At 51.2% G+C, this 12,500-nt stretch overlaps 3 non-coding genes across 3 annotated transcripts in view; all 3 read right to left on the bottom strand.

Annotated features, from left to right (window-relative positions):
- The window catches only part of LOC126325293 (large subunit ribosomal RNA), a 4,222-nt gene extending 3,462 nt beyond the window's left edge, over window positions 1-760 (bottom strand). The window contains exon 1 of the ribosomal RNA XR_007559987.1: window positions 1-760. This exon is cut by the window's left edge and continues 3,462 nt beyond it. This is a non-coding gene — a ribosomal RNA (large subunit ribosomal RNA).
- A 188-nt stretch (window positions 761-948) lies between these two features.
- LOC126325265 (5.8S ribosomal RNA) lies at window positions 949-1,103 on the bottom strand. The gene has a single exon (XR_007559959.1). It is a non-coding gene; the product is annotated as a 5.8S ribosomal RNA (ribosomal RNA).
- Window positions 1,104-1,468: 365 nt separating this feature from the next.
- Window positions 1,469-3,361, bottom strand: LOC126325271 (small subunit ribosomal RNA). Its single transcript, XR_007559965.1, has one exon. It is a non-coding gene; the product is annotated as a small subunit ribosomal RNA (ribosomal RNA).
- Between the last annotated feature and the right edge of the window lie 9,139 nt (window positions 3,362-12,500).

The raw sequence follows: 12,500 nt of genomic DNA, 5'->3' as shown, positions 1-12,500 counted from the left end.
CGAATCGACTCCTCCAGATATACCGCCGAGCAGCCAGCCAGGACACCGGGGCTCTGCCCAACAGACGCGAACCGAGGCCCGCGGAAGGACAGGCTGCGCACCCGGGCCGTAGGCCGGCACCCAGCGGGTCGCGACGTCCTACTAGGGGAGAAGTGCGGCCCACCGCACACCGGAACGGCCCCACCCCGCGGCGAGTGGAAAGGCAACCGGACACGACCCCGCCGCGGATTGCTCCGCGCGGGCGGCCGGCCCCATCTGCCGAGGGCGGGGGCCAGTGGCCGGATGGGCGTGAATCTCACCCGTTCGACCTTTCGGACTTCTCACGTTTACCCCAGAACGGTTTCACGTACTTTTGAACTCTCTCTTCAAAGTTCTTTTCAACTTTCCCTCACGGTACTTGTTCGCTATCGGTCTCGTGGTCATATTTAGTCTCAGATGGAGTTTACCACCCACTTGGAGCTGCACTCTCAAGCAACCCGACTCGAAGGAGAGGTCCCGCCGACGCTCGCACCGGCCGCTACGGGCCTGGCACCCTCTACGGGCCGTGGCCTCATTCAAGTTGGACTTGGGCTCGGCGCGAGGCGTCGGGGTAGTGGACCCTCCCAAACACCACATGCCACGACAGGCGGCAGCCTGCGGGGTTCGGTGCTGGACTCTTCCCTGTTCGCTCGCCGCTACTGGGGGAATCCTTGTTAGTTTCTTTTCCTCCGCTTAGTAATATGCTTAAATTCAGCGGGTAGTCTCGCCTGCTCTGAGGTCGTTGTACGAGGTGTCGCACGCCACACCGCCAGCCGGCTGTGCACGCTACCGAGAAAGTACCGGTATGCGAACCGCCAGGCGACGGGCGCGCATCGCACGTTTAAGGAGACGCGGCCGGCCACACAGGCGACCACGACACTCCCACGTCTCCGAAGCGGGACAAACGCCGCGCGCTTCAGTATACGTAGCCGACCCTCAGCCAGACGTGGCCCGGGAACGGAATCCATGGACCGCAATGTGCGTTCGAAACGTCGATGTTCATGTGTCCTGCAGTTCACATGTCGACGCGCAATTTGCTGCGTTCTTCATCGACCCACGAGCCGAGTGATCCACCGTCCTGGGTGATCTTTTCCTTTTCAGTCTCCCACTGTCTCTTTCAAGACAGTAGCATTTGCGGGACTGAGGCGTCTGACGGCCCCTGTTCCACTATTTTTTTTGTGTCCAACGGCCTCACAGCCGATGGGCGTCGTACGGCTCCACACCGGAGCGGACAGGCACTCGGGCGAACGTCATTCAAAACCGGCGCCAGGCGCCAGGTACCGCAGGCCAGCCGCTCCAGAGCTTCAGCGCTCGTACCACACAACAACAACAACACTTCCGCTAGTTTTGAGAGGCACGCGTGGTTCCGCACGCGGCGCACGGCCACTGCCGTACAGGTAGCGTGTTGCGCGACACGACACGCACATCGAAAGACATGCAGTCTAGTCGGTAATGATCCTTCCGCAGGTTCACCTACGGAAACCTTGTTACGACTTTTACTTCCTCTAAATGATCAAGTTTGGTCATCTTTCCGGTAGCATCGGCAACGACAGAGTCGATGCCGCGTACCAGTCCGAAGACCTCACTAAATCATTCAATCGGTAGTAGCGACGGGCGGTGTGTACAAAGGGCAGGGACGTAATCAACGCGAGCTTATGACTCGCGCTTACTGGGAATTCCTCGTTCATGGGGAACAATTGCAAGCCCCAATCCCTAGCACGAAGGAGGTTCAGCGGGTTACCCCGACCTTTCGGCCTAGGAAGACACGCTGATTCCTTCAGTGTAGCGCGCGTGCGGCCCAGAACATCTAAGGGCATCACAGACCTGTTATTGCTCAATCTCGTGCGGCTAGAAGCCGCCTGTCCCTCTAAGAAGAAAAGTAATCGCTGACAGCACGAAGGATGTCACGCGACTAGTTAGCAGGCTAGAGTCTCGTTCGTTATCGGAATTAACCAGACAAATCGCTCCACCAACTAAGAACGGCCATGCACCACCACCCACCGAATCAAGAAAGAGCTATCAATCTGTCAATCCTTCCGGTGTCCGGGCCTGGTGAGGTTTCCCGTGTTGAGTCAAATTAAGCCGCAGGCTCCACTCCTGGTGGTGCCCTTCCGTCAATTCCTTTAAGTTTCAGCTTTGCAACCATACTTCCCCCGGAACCCAAAAGCTTTGGTTTCCCGGAGGCTGCCCGCCGAGTCATCGGAGGAACTGCGGCGGATCGCTGGCTGGCATCGTTTATGGTTAGAACTAGGGCGGTATCTGATCGCCTTCGAACCTCTAACTTTCGTTCTTGATTAATGAAAACATACTTGGCAAATGCTTTCGCTTCTGTTCGTCTTGCGACGATCCAAGAATTTCACCTCTAACGTCGCAATACGAATGCCCCCGCCTGTCCCTATTAATCATTACCTCGGGTTCCGAAAACCAACAAAATAGAACCGAGGTCCTATTCCATTATTCCATGCACACAGTATTCAGGCGGGCTTGCCTGCTTTAAGCACTCTAATTTGTTCAAAGTAAACGTGCCGGCCCACCGAGACACTCAACAAAGAGCACCCTGGTAGGATTTAAACGGGGTCCGCCTCGGGACGCGAAAGCACCCCTTCGGCTCGCCCCACCGGCAGGACGTCCCACGATACATGCCAGTTAAACACCGACGGGCGGTGAACCAACAGCGTGGGACACAAATCCAACTACGAGCTTTTTAACCGCAACAACTTTAATATACGCTATTGGAGCTGGAATTACCGCGGCTGCTGGCACCAGACTTGCCCTCCAATAGATACTCGTTAAAGGATTTAAAGTGTACTCATTCCGATTACGGGGCCTCGGATGAGTCCCGTATCGTTATTTTTCGTCACTACCTCCCCGTGCCGGGAGTGGGTAATTTGCGCGCCTGCTGCCTTCCTTGGATGTGGTAGCCGTTTCTCAGGCTCCCTCTCCGGAATCGAACCCTGATTCCCCGTTACCCGTTACAACCATGGTAGGCGCAGAACCTACCATCGACAGTTGATAAGGCAGACATTTGAAAGATGCGTCGCCGGTACGAGGACCGTGCGATCAGCCCAAAGTTATTCAGAGTCACCAAGGCAAACGGACCAGACAAGCCAATCCGATTGGTTTTGATCTAATAAAAGCGTCCCTTCCATCTCTGGTCGGGACTCTGTTTGCATGTATTAGCTCTAGAATTACCACAGTTATCCAAGTAACGTGGGTACGATCTAAGGAACCATAACTGATTTAATGAGCCATTCGCGGTTTCACCTTAATGCGGCTTGTACTGAGACATGCATGGCTTAATCTTTGAGACAAGCATATGACTACTGGCAGGATCAACCAGGGAGCTGCGTCAACTAGAGCTGAGCAGCCGGCCGCCCGGGAGTGTGTCCCGGGGGACCGCGCGAACACGCAAGCGTCCGCTCAATTATTCTGCAAACAGGAGGAGGCCGAGCTCCCCTGCACGATACACCTCGAAACCCTCTCAGGTCCCGGCGGCGCGCAGCGCCGTCCTAGGTACTTGGTCGGTTTCGAGAGAGGCGCAATCGCCCGGAGTTAGGCGAGTAGACGGTTTTAGTGCGAACACCCTTGCTCCCAACTGAGCTTGCCGCTGCCGACAGAGGCCCGGGAGCGTGCTGTCGTGGCATTGCCGGCGGGAGACAACACGCGCCACCTATGGTGACCGGCAGCTCCAACGCCAGCGCCACACAAGGGCAAAGCCCCACTTGGGTGCAGAAGCGAACTCTCCCAGCACAGCGCACGCGCCAACACGTCCGCACAACTGCGATACAAACCACCTGCGAGAACCGCTGGGGCGACCGAGCAGCAGACGGCGTCGCGGCGCCGAGTGCCAGGCGGCGGCGCATCCTCAACGCACACAGTCCTCAATCAGACCAGCACACTGCAGATGTCCACCGCGCTTCGCACCGGGCTCGGCTGAACCAACTTTGGCCGCCAGGCGCCGCGTGCAGGGTGCGCCGCAGCGTAGCTGCGCCGCCTGCCGGGCCCGTCGGCTGGCGCTCCTGCCACTCGGCGCCCCCCACCAGCCGGCTGTTGCGCGTGCGCCCACGCAGCGCGCGGCCAACACGCCGGGCGGCCCCCCTTCACCGGCCGGGAACAGTCCCACCAAGCCACCGCCGCGTATCGCTTCATACCCACATGGGCCTAGTCACGTGTGTGGATGTGGCGGGTACCGCTGAAACAACCGGTTAATAGCTGTACCGATCGTCGCCATCACAGATTCACCTCCAGCGTGAACAACCGCTCAACAACGGATTTCCAGTTCATTTGCGTATCTTGGACAGTAAACGTAGATGTCCACCTACATTTGCGAATTCAACAATTCTTGCATGCCAGGATGTCATGTGTCACGACACGCTACATCAGACCACATACACACTGCGACATGTGCAGAAGAGAACACGTGGAAGGTGGCCCGCGCAAGTATGCGATGTCCCTTCCGCGATCCACTGTCAACCGGCATCTGCGGCATGTCCCAGATATGGAACGCGGTCCACCAGGGTAGCACTTTGTGTGAGGCAATACGACAAAGTCGGAATACACGCGTCACTACATCAGACGGCTCACGCTGACCTGACCTGACCTGACCTGACCTGACTCACCGCACCACCACCCCCAGCGACCCAGGGTGACATACAATGCGTTCGTACGTTCCTCCCACACGCCTCTACGGCGTACCACAGTGCAACCTAGCTGTTATTGGGAGACGAGACAAGTAGCATCGAGCACAACATATGGAAATTGAGATTCGACACCGTTGGGCACAGCCAGCGTACAGTCACACGTATCACACTACTTCACTCTGTACGTAACTACCGATGATCGGTACAGCGTGTGGGTTACGCGTACGACATCAGCGGACAATGGACACAGACCATACCACGACGTACACTGAGGGCGTCGACATCTGAATGCAACTGAACAGCTGCGAGGCTCATTTAACACTCACACGCCAGACCGACCAGCTTGAGAGGACAGAGACACAAAGAGGGGGACAGAGGGGGGGGGGGGCCGATATAGTCCTATTGCAGTACAATTGACAGTGGATAGCGGGAATATGTGGAAAGTAAGCAACACTCGCAAGACATCTACATGAGGATAACAACGACACCAGAGATTCCGAGCAGTGAACTATGTTAGGCAAAGGGACAACGTGGGTTAGGTTAAGGGACAACGTGGGTTAGGTTAAGGGACAACGTGGGTTAGGTTAAGGGACAACGTGGGTTAGGTTAAGGGACAACGTGGGTTAGGTTAAGGGACAACGTGGGTTAGGTTAAGGGACAACGTGGGTTAGGTTAAGGGACAACGTGGGTTAGGTTAAGGGACAACGTGGGTTAGGTTAAGGGACAACGTGGGTTAGGTTAAGGGACAACGTGGGTTAGGTTAAGGGACAACGTGGGTTAGGTTAAGGGACAACGTGGGTTAGGTTAAGGGACAACGTGGGTTAGGTTAAGGGACAACGTGGGTTAGGTTAAGGGACAACGTGGGTTAGGTTAAGGGACAACGTGGGTTAGGTTAAGGGACAACGTGGGTTAGGTTAAGGGACAACGTGGGTTAGGTTAAGGGACAACTTGAGTTAGGTTAAGGGACAACTTGAGTTAGGTTAAGGGACAACTTGAGTTAGGTTAAGGGACAACTTGAGTTAGGTTAAGGGACAACTTGAGTTAGGTTAAGGGACAACTTGAGTTAGGTTAAGGGACAACTTGAGTTAGGTTAAGGGACAACTTGAGTTAGGTTAAGGGACAACTTGAGTTAGGTTAAGGGACAACTTGAGTTAGGTTAAGGGACAACTTGAGTTAGGTTAAGGGACAACTTGAGTTAGGTTAAGGGACAACTTGAGTTAGGTTAAGGGACAACTTGAGTTAGGTTAAGGGACAACTTGAGTTAGGTTAAGGGACAACTTGAGTTAGGTTAAGGGACAACTTGAGTTAGGTTAAGGGACAACTTGAGTTAGGTTAAGGGACAACTTGAGTTAGGTTAAGGGACAACTTGAGTTAGGTTAAGGGACAACTTGAGTTAGGTTAAGGGACAACTTGAGTTAGGTTAAGGGACAACTTGAGTTAGGTTAAGGGACAACTTGAGTTAGGTTAAGGGACAACTTGAGTTAGGTTAAGGGACAAATTGAGTTAGGTTAAGGGACAAATTGAGTTAGGTTAAGCGATAATCTGGTACAGCCACAGTTAGGTTAAGCGATGATCTGGTACAGCCACAGTTAGGTTAAGCGATGATCTGGTACAGCCACAGTTAGGTTAAGCGATAATCTGGTACAGCCACAGTTAGGTTAAGCGATAATCTGGTACAGCCACAGTTAGGTTAAGCGATAATCTGGTACAGCCACAGTTAGGTTAAGCGATAATCTGGTACAGCCACAGTTAGGTTAAGCGATAATCTGGTACAGCCACAGTTAGGTTAAGCGATAATCTGGTACAGCCACAGTTAGGTTAAGCGATAATCTGGTACAGCCACAGTTAGGTTAAGCGATAATCTGGTACAGCCACAGTTAGGTTAAGCAATAAAGTTGGTTAAATTTGGTATTGTGGGAAAGGGGGAAGAGAGAGAGAGGGGGGGGGGGTGGATAGTGGTGGCAGTACGCGGATGCCTGAGTCACCGTCAGATACGTCACGTCGGTTCGATGCTTGTAGCAAGAGGCTGGCGGGTCTGTGTCTCTCACTTCTGCAATTTTTCATGTGGTATAACACGAGGGCGGGGGGTGATATTTGGTGCCCCTCTGTGTAGGATGTGTGTTGGTTTATCTGAGCAATGGTAGTTGTCGGAGGAGTGGGGTATTGTGCTTTTATAGGTGGACCTACTGCTCTGGTTATCATAGTGTCGACGGTGCAATGTCGCAGAGAGGATGCACTCGACATTGTCGCATTCCAGATGTTTACGTATTGTGTGTCTCCGTTGCAGGCCGAGAGTGGTGCATGTTCGAGTGTCTGGCTGACGTGCGATTCACGTTGTGTGCCCAGTCTTACAGCACGTATAGGGACATTCGCATAAATCATCTATATGTGGCCTTGCATCATTTACTAAGCAGTGCCGTGAGACGACCGAACTATTAGGAAAGTACTGATGTACCGCATAATGTTTACCTTCCACCACACGGCGAGTATCGACTGTGCCCAGCGTTGCCACCGCAGGCAGCGGTCACCGTCACCATTGTGCGGCGGAACGGAACATCTATATCCTCAGAGGAGCACTCTTTGCCGCCGGGCGTCAGGTCTCGCGGCCTGCCGGCCAGCGCCCACGACGAACTTACTGCATGTATAGGGACAATATTTTTTTTTTTTTTTTTTTTTTTTTTTTTTTTTTTTTTTTTCAATATTTATTATACATACAAAAGCCCACTTACTAAGAATTATGCGTGGGCGTACTACAGACTACACAAAACTACTGTTACAAAAGTGGTTACATTTATGAAACATAACAACTAACTAAAATGAGCATTCTGCTCTCTAACAAAATAATCGGCCTCTTAGCCTCCCTAGGCTATTCCCAGGGAGTTGCCCGTCCCTAGCCACGAGGAGGCGGGCCGCTACAATCCACAAAACCACTGCAAGAGACACAAACTTCCCTCCACCAACCCTACTGATCTACAGTCTCTATATTACATCGCTGTTTACAGTTTAGAATTGTAATTACACCACAACTTGTTGCACTTGTTTTCATCATCAGCAAAGACATCTCTATTAGCGAGAGGCAGCCACCACCAACACCAGATACATCCTTCTAACATCCACAACATATAACCACTTCAATCTTACCTCTCGCCTACTCTTCCTTCTTCTCTCAGCGGCCAAGCCCCAGGCGGTCCAACAATTGTCGCCATTCCTGGGGCGGGCCAGCTGTCGCCACCTTGATGTCAAGTTTAATTACTATGTACAATGTTCAAGCCAGGAAATTTCGCTGAGCCTCTTTGGACACAGCATTAACCAACTTAGAGAAAACCTTATAGGTGTCAGCATTATTTAAGATGTTAGCTACGTCCAGCGTTGGTAGTAGCTGCCTCTCCACTGAGGCAGCTTGCTCATACATCGGACAGTGAAATACCACATGCTCCGGCGTACCTTGTGGGGACCCACAGTCGCACCCTGGTGTAGGTCTTTTCCCAATCCTGTATAAGTAATCAGGGTACGGTCCATGGCCAGTCAAAAAGTGAATGACTCCTGGAGATGGCACCATAATCTTATTCTTAAGCCGTGCCCTTACACTTGGAAAAAAGCCATGCACCCGCCGTCCAGTCGTGGAGTGATCCCACTCCTCTTGCCATAAATTCAATAACTGTTCTTTGATCGCCTTAATGCTTGCAAAATGCGCACCCATAATGTCGCGGACTCGTTCTAGATCTCCTTTCCGCAGCCAGTAAATGGCAGCTTGCTGGCGTATTATCAAATCTAAAGGGCACAAACCCATAATCACCAACAAAGCATCTGTTGGACTGGTGCCAAATGCACCAATACATCTCAGAAGTACATTCCTCTGGACTCGCCTTACCGCCATAGCTGGCCTCACCAGAGCCAACCTGTGGGCCCACACACTTGCTCCGTAACCAACAATTGGAGCCAATAAACAGTTGTGATACATGTGGATAGCTTTCAGCGGCAGATGAAAACGCCGCTGCCCAATAGTTATTAACTTGTTGAATAACGCCAACGCCTTTGCAGCAGTCTGCTGAATGTGTACCCCAAAATTCCAATGTTCATCCAAGTACACACCCAGGTATCTAGCTGAGCCATGCCTAGCAACCATCACATCATCGATTCTGATGGTTGGGTCTCTATTGAGCTTACCCTTTAGTAACATGTACAAGGACTTCCTAGGCGCTACCCTTAATTTGGAGCGACCACACCATGTCTGCAAGAGCCCAACAGCTACCCTTGCACGCTCTTCTATTGTAGATCTACTGTTCCCTTCCACAAGTATGACTAGGTCGTCCGCGTAGGCCACGGCACCCAGGACTGAAGCATCCCCCTGCAAGATGTTCAACAGCGGTTCCATAGTAATGTCCCAAAAAACCGGACCAAATACTGATCCCTGGGGACACCCCCGAGATATCCTCTTAGTCACCACAGTCCCCGGAGCCGCAATCCTTGCCAGTCTGTCATTACAGTAGGCCTCCAGACAACGATACAGCAACCCAGGACACTCCATCTCCCGCAAGCGGGAGAAGAGTGCGGGCCACCACAAGTTGTCGAAGGCCCCTGAAATATCCACCATAATACCCAGAACATACTTCGTACTGGCTGAGTGGACAGTCCGAGAAACCTCGTTGATCGCGTCCTGAGTGGAGCGACCCTTCCGGAATCCGAACTGCCGATCACTCATGCCATACAAAGTCCTGTGGCTCAAAAGTCTGTCAGTAAGTAACTTCTCAAAGGTCTTTCCAAGTACATCCAAGAGACAGATCGGTCTATAAGACTTGGGTAATTGAGGGTCCTTGTCAGGGCCCTTCTTGATAATAACTACATCGGCAATCTTCCACCTGGTTGGATAGACTCCATGGTGTAAACACACATTGAAAACTTTAGCCAGATCTGGAGCCAACTGGGGTGCTAGATACTGCAGAATCTCGGCCGGCACCTTGTCAGGACCAGGCGCTTTCCTCTGTGCAAATGTGTGAAGTGCAGCCACCACCTCCTCTGCGGAGAAGGGGTAAACGTGCACCTCATTCACATATGGCTCCAACAATGCTTGACGAATTCTTCGCTGCTCCTCCGTATCCTCTTCTTCAACATCGTCTGGTAACAAAACGTTCAACAGCACATTAACAGTCTCCTCCCACGTTGTAGTACACCGACCATCTTCCAACCGCAAAGTTGACAACATCCCAGGAGATCTGATCTTCTCTCTCACGAGCTTATATGGAACCCCCCAAGGGTCCAGACCAAGCTGCTCGTTAACAAAGTTCTGCCATGATTGCCTCCTTGCCTGCTGAATAGCCTGCTGATATCTGTCCTTCAGGCGGCGATACCTTCTCAGATGAAACTGTCTCTCTTCATGCCCGAAACTCCCTTGATAGTTACTCCGCGCCCGCCTGACAGAACGCTTGAGTGCAGTCAGTTCTGGGGACCACGGAGTAGCCTGCGTACGGACATACCTCGCCACCCGGGGAACTGCTGCAACAATTGCTGCCTCAATGGATGCCAGCAGATCAGCAACCACATCGTCCACATTATGTATTTCCGCCTCAGAGCCCAGCCCTGGAGGACGAAATTCCTGTGCTAGTCGGTCCCAATCAGTTTTCCGATAATTAAACCTTTCCTCCCATTCCCCGGTATCTTGCACAACCTCAGTACAATACTCAAAAAATATACAATTGTGATCACTCACTGTGAGGTTGTCAACAACTCTCCAACCACAAACGTGTGGTGCCGAGCTCTGAGTTGCCAACGTCACATCAATATTAGAAACAGCACCCGCCCTCCCTGAAAAGGTAGGTGGGTGTCCAGGTTGATTCACCACATCAAGATGCAATTGCATAATCAAATTCTCGAGCTCGACACCCCGCTCATCCTGTTCCACACTGTGCCACAGAGGAGACTTGGCATTCGCATCCATACAGACTATTACAGACTTGCCTTGTAGAGTTCTTAGTATCCAATCCAACTGATTCAAAAATCCAGTTATATGCTGCCGAAATTGACAGTATACATTAACAATGAATACTAAATTCATCAACAAATTAAGCTGTACCACAATCACATGTTCATTACAAAATTGTGTTAAAATAGTGGTCTTGATCAGTTTATTCAGCACTACAATAGCAGTCATGGGATTCTCCCCTGAGGACACCACTTGCGCGGACGCAGGAAATCCGGGAATCCGACCAGCACAGGAGGCCGGCTCTTGAATCACAAGAATGTCCAGTAACTCTTCCTCCGCTACCTTTCTCAGCTCTTGCGCAACCAAGTGGCTACGCATGGCATTAATCTGCAGCAACCTGAATCGCCCCATTAACCGGGGGGATAGAAAACATGAAGGCGACTAGCAGGCCAAGGCTTCGAAAAATCCGAGACATTTCGTCCATACATCTTGACCATATCGCTGTAAATTTTATCTATATCAAATTTCCGGCCCCTTCTAGCAAACACCTTCTCCACCAAAAGTTTTAATTCATCAGGTTGCGTTGGAATATTAGCAGCTTGCAAATGAATACAATCAACATCCTCCAGGGCTGGGTAAGTAATATCTTCCCCACCCCTATGCTCTGTTCTAACAAGCTGCCTCAGTGCAACAGTTAACAATGCAGGCTCTTCAAGCCTTGACAATCGTAACTTAAGGTCGAAATTATCATAGATATCACCTGGACCAACTGCATTATAAGTTACACCACCACCATCACTATTTACACGTTTTACATCGGTAACATTCACAATATTTACATCTGAACCTCCGCCACCACCACCACCACCGACTTCAGTAGGGACTAAAGACACAGCATGTTGATCTTGCTTTGAAACATCTTGCATCACAGGCCCCTCCACACTGGCACTCAATGGGCGACAAGTTAGTCGACCCATAGCTTCCTCCAAGTCGACCTCCGTCTGGACGCCGACCTCCATCACCAGACTACTCGTGGAACCCCGAACAACGTCGGAGCAGAGTAAAGAACCTGTGGACAGAGCCTTATAAATTAACCTACCCCTCTCTGCGTCCCTCTTTTCTTTACTAGGTGACTTCTTCTTTGGCGCCTTACGGGTCGCCATAATCTGTCCTCTGTACGATCCTGTCTAAGAACATTCGGTAGGTGGGGCAATCCTTCGGTCCTCCACACTTCCTACCACGTTTCTTACACGGTATACATACAGGAGGTCTGTCCTTATTAGGGCAGTCCCTCCTTTCATGCCCCACCAGCCCGCAGTGGGCGCACACAGCCTGATCTTCATTACAATATTTATTTGTGTGATTTAAATCTTGGCACTTGGTGCATCGTGGCACCGCCAAGTAATCCTTAATGTTTAGTGCCGAATATCCAACATATAGCCTCCCAATTCTTGTTAATGGCTTCCACATTTCAGGTGAGACCTCCACCACATGATGCACAGTTAACTTATCCCTTGGCCCTACTTTGAATCGCAATCTAAACTGACTGTCAAATTCCTCCCTCGTCATAGAAACATCAAAATTCTGTATGTAGATCGCATCAAGTAGGCTATCCGCATTCATGTAAGTAGGAACATCGTACAGGCACATCAAAGGCCTGCGTTTCCTTGGCGGTTCGCACTTAACCTTTTCCATTAATTCCTTATTCGCCATTATTCTCTGACTGTCTTCTTGCGTGGCTGTCTCAACTATCAATACGTTCTTAGCAGTCCTTACAGTGTTAATCTTGATTTTGTCACGTTTGGGATTGATACATTTCTCAAAAGCAGTCTTGACAGCCCGAATATCCTCGCCTGCCTTCGGTTTAATGAATACAGTCGGATATGTCTTTTTAATGTTTTGCTGAATTGTTTCCTTTGCCG

This window comes from Schistocerca gregaria, unplaced genomic scaffold (genome assembly GCF_023897955.1).
Source record: "Schistocerca gregaria isolate iqSchGreg1 unplaced genomic scaffold, iqSchGreg1.2 ptg000914l, whole genome shotgun sequence".
NCBI lineage: Eukaryota > Metazoa > Arthropoda > Insecta > Orthoptera > Acrididae > Schistocerca > Schistocerca gregaria.
The sequence above is the reverse complement of the archived record's forward strand: the minus strand, read 5'-3'. Positions and strand labels throughout refer to the sequence as shown.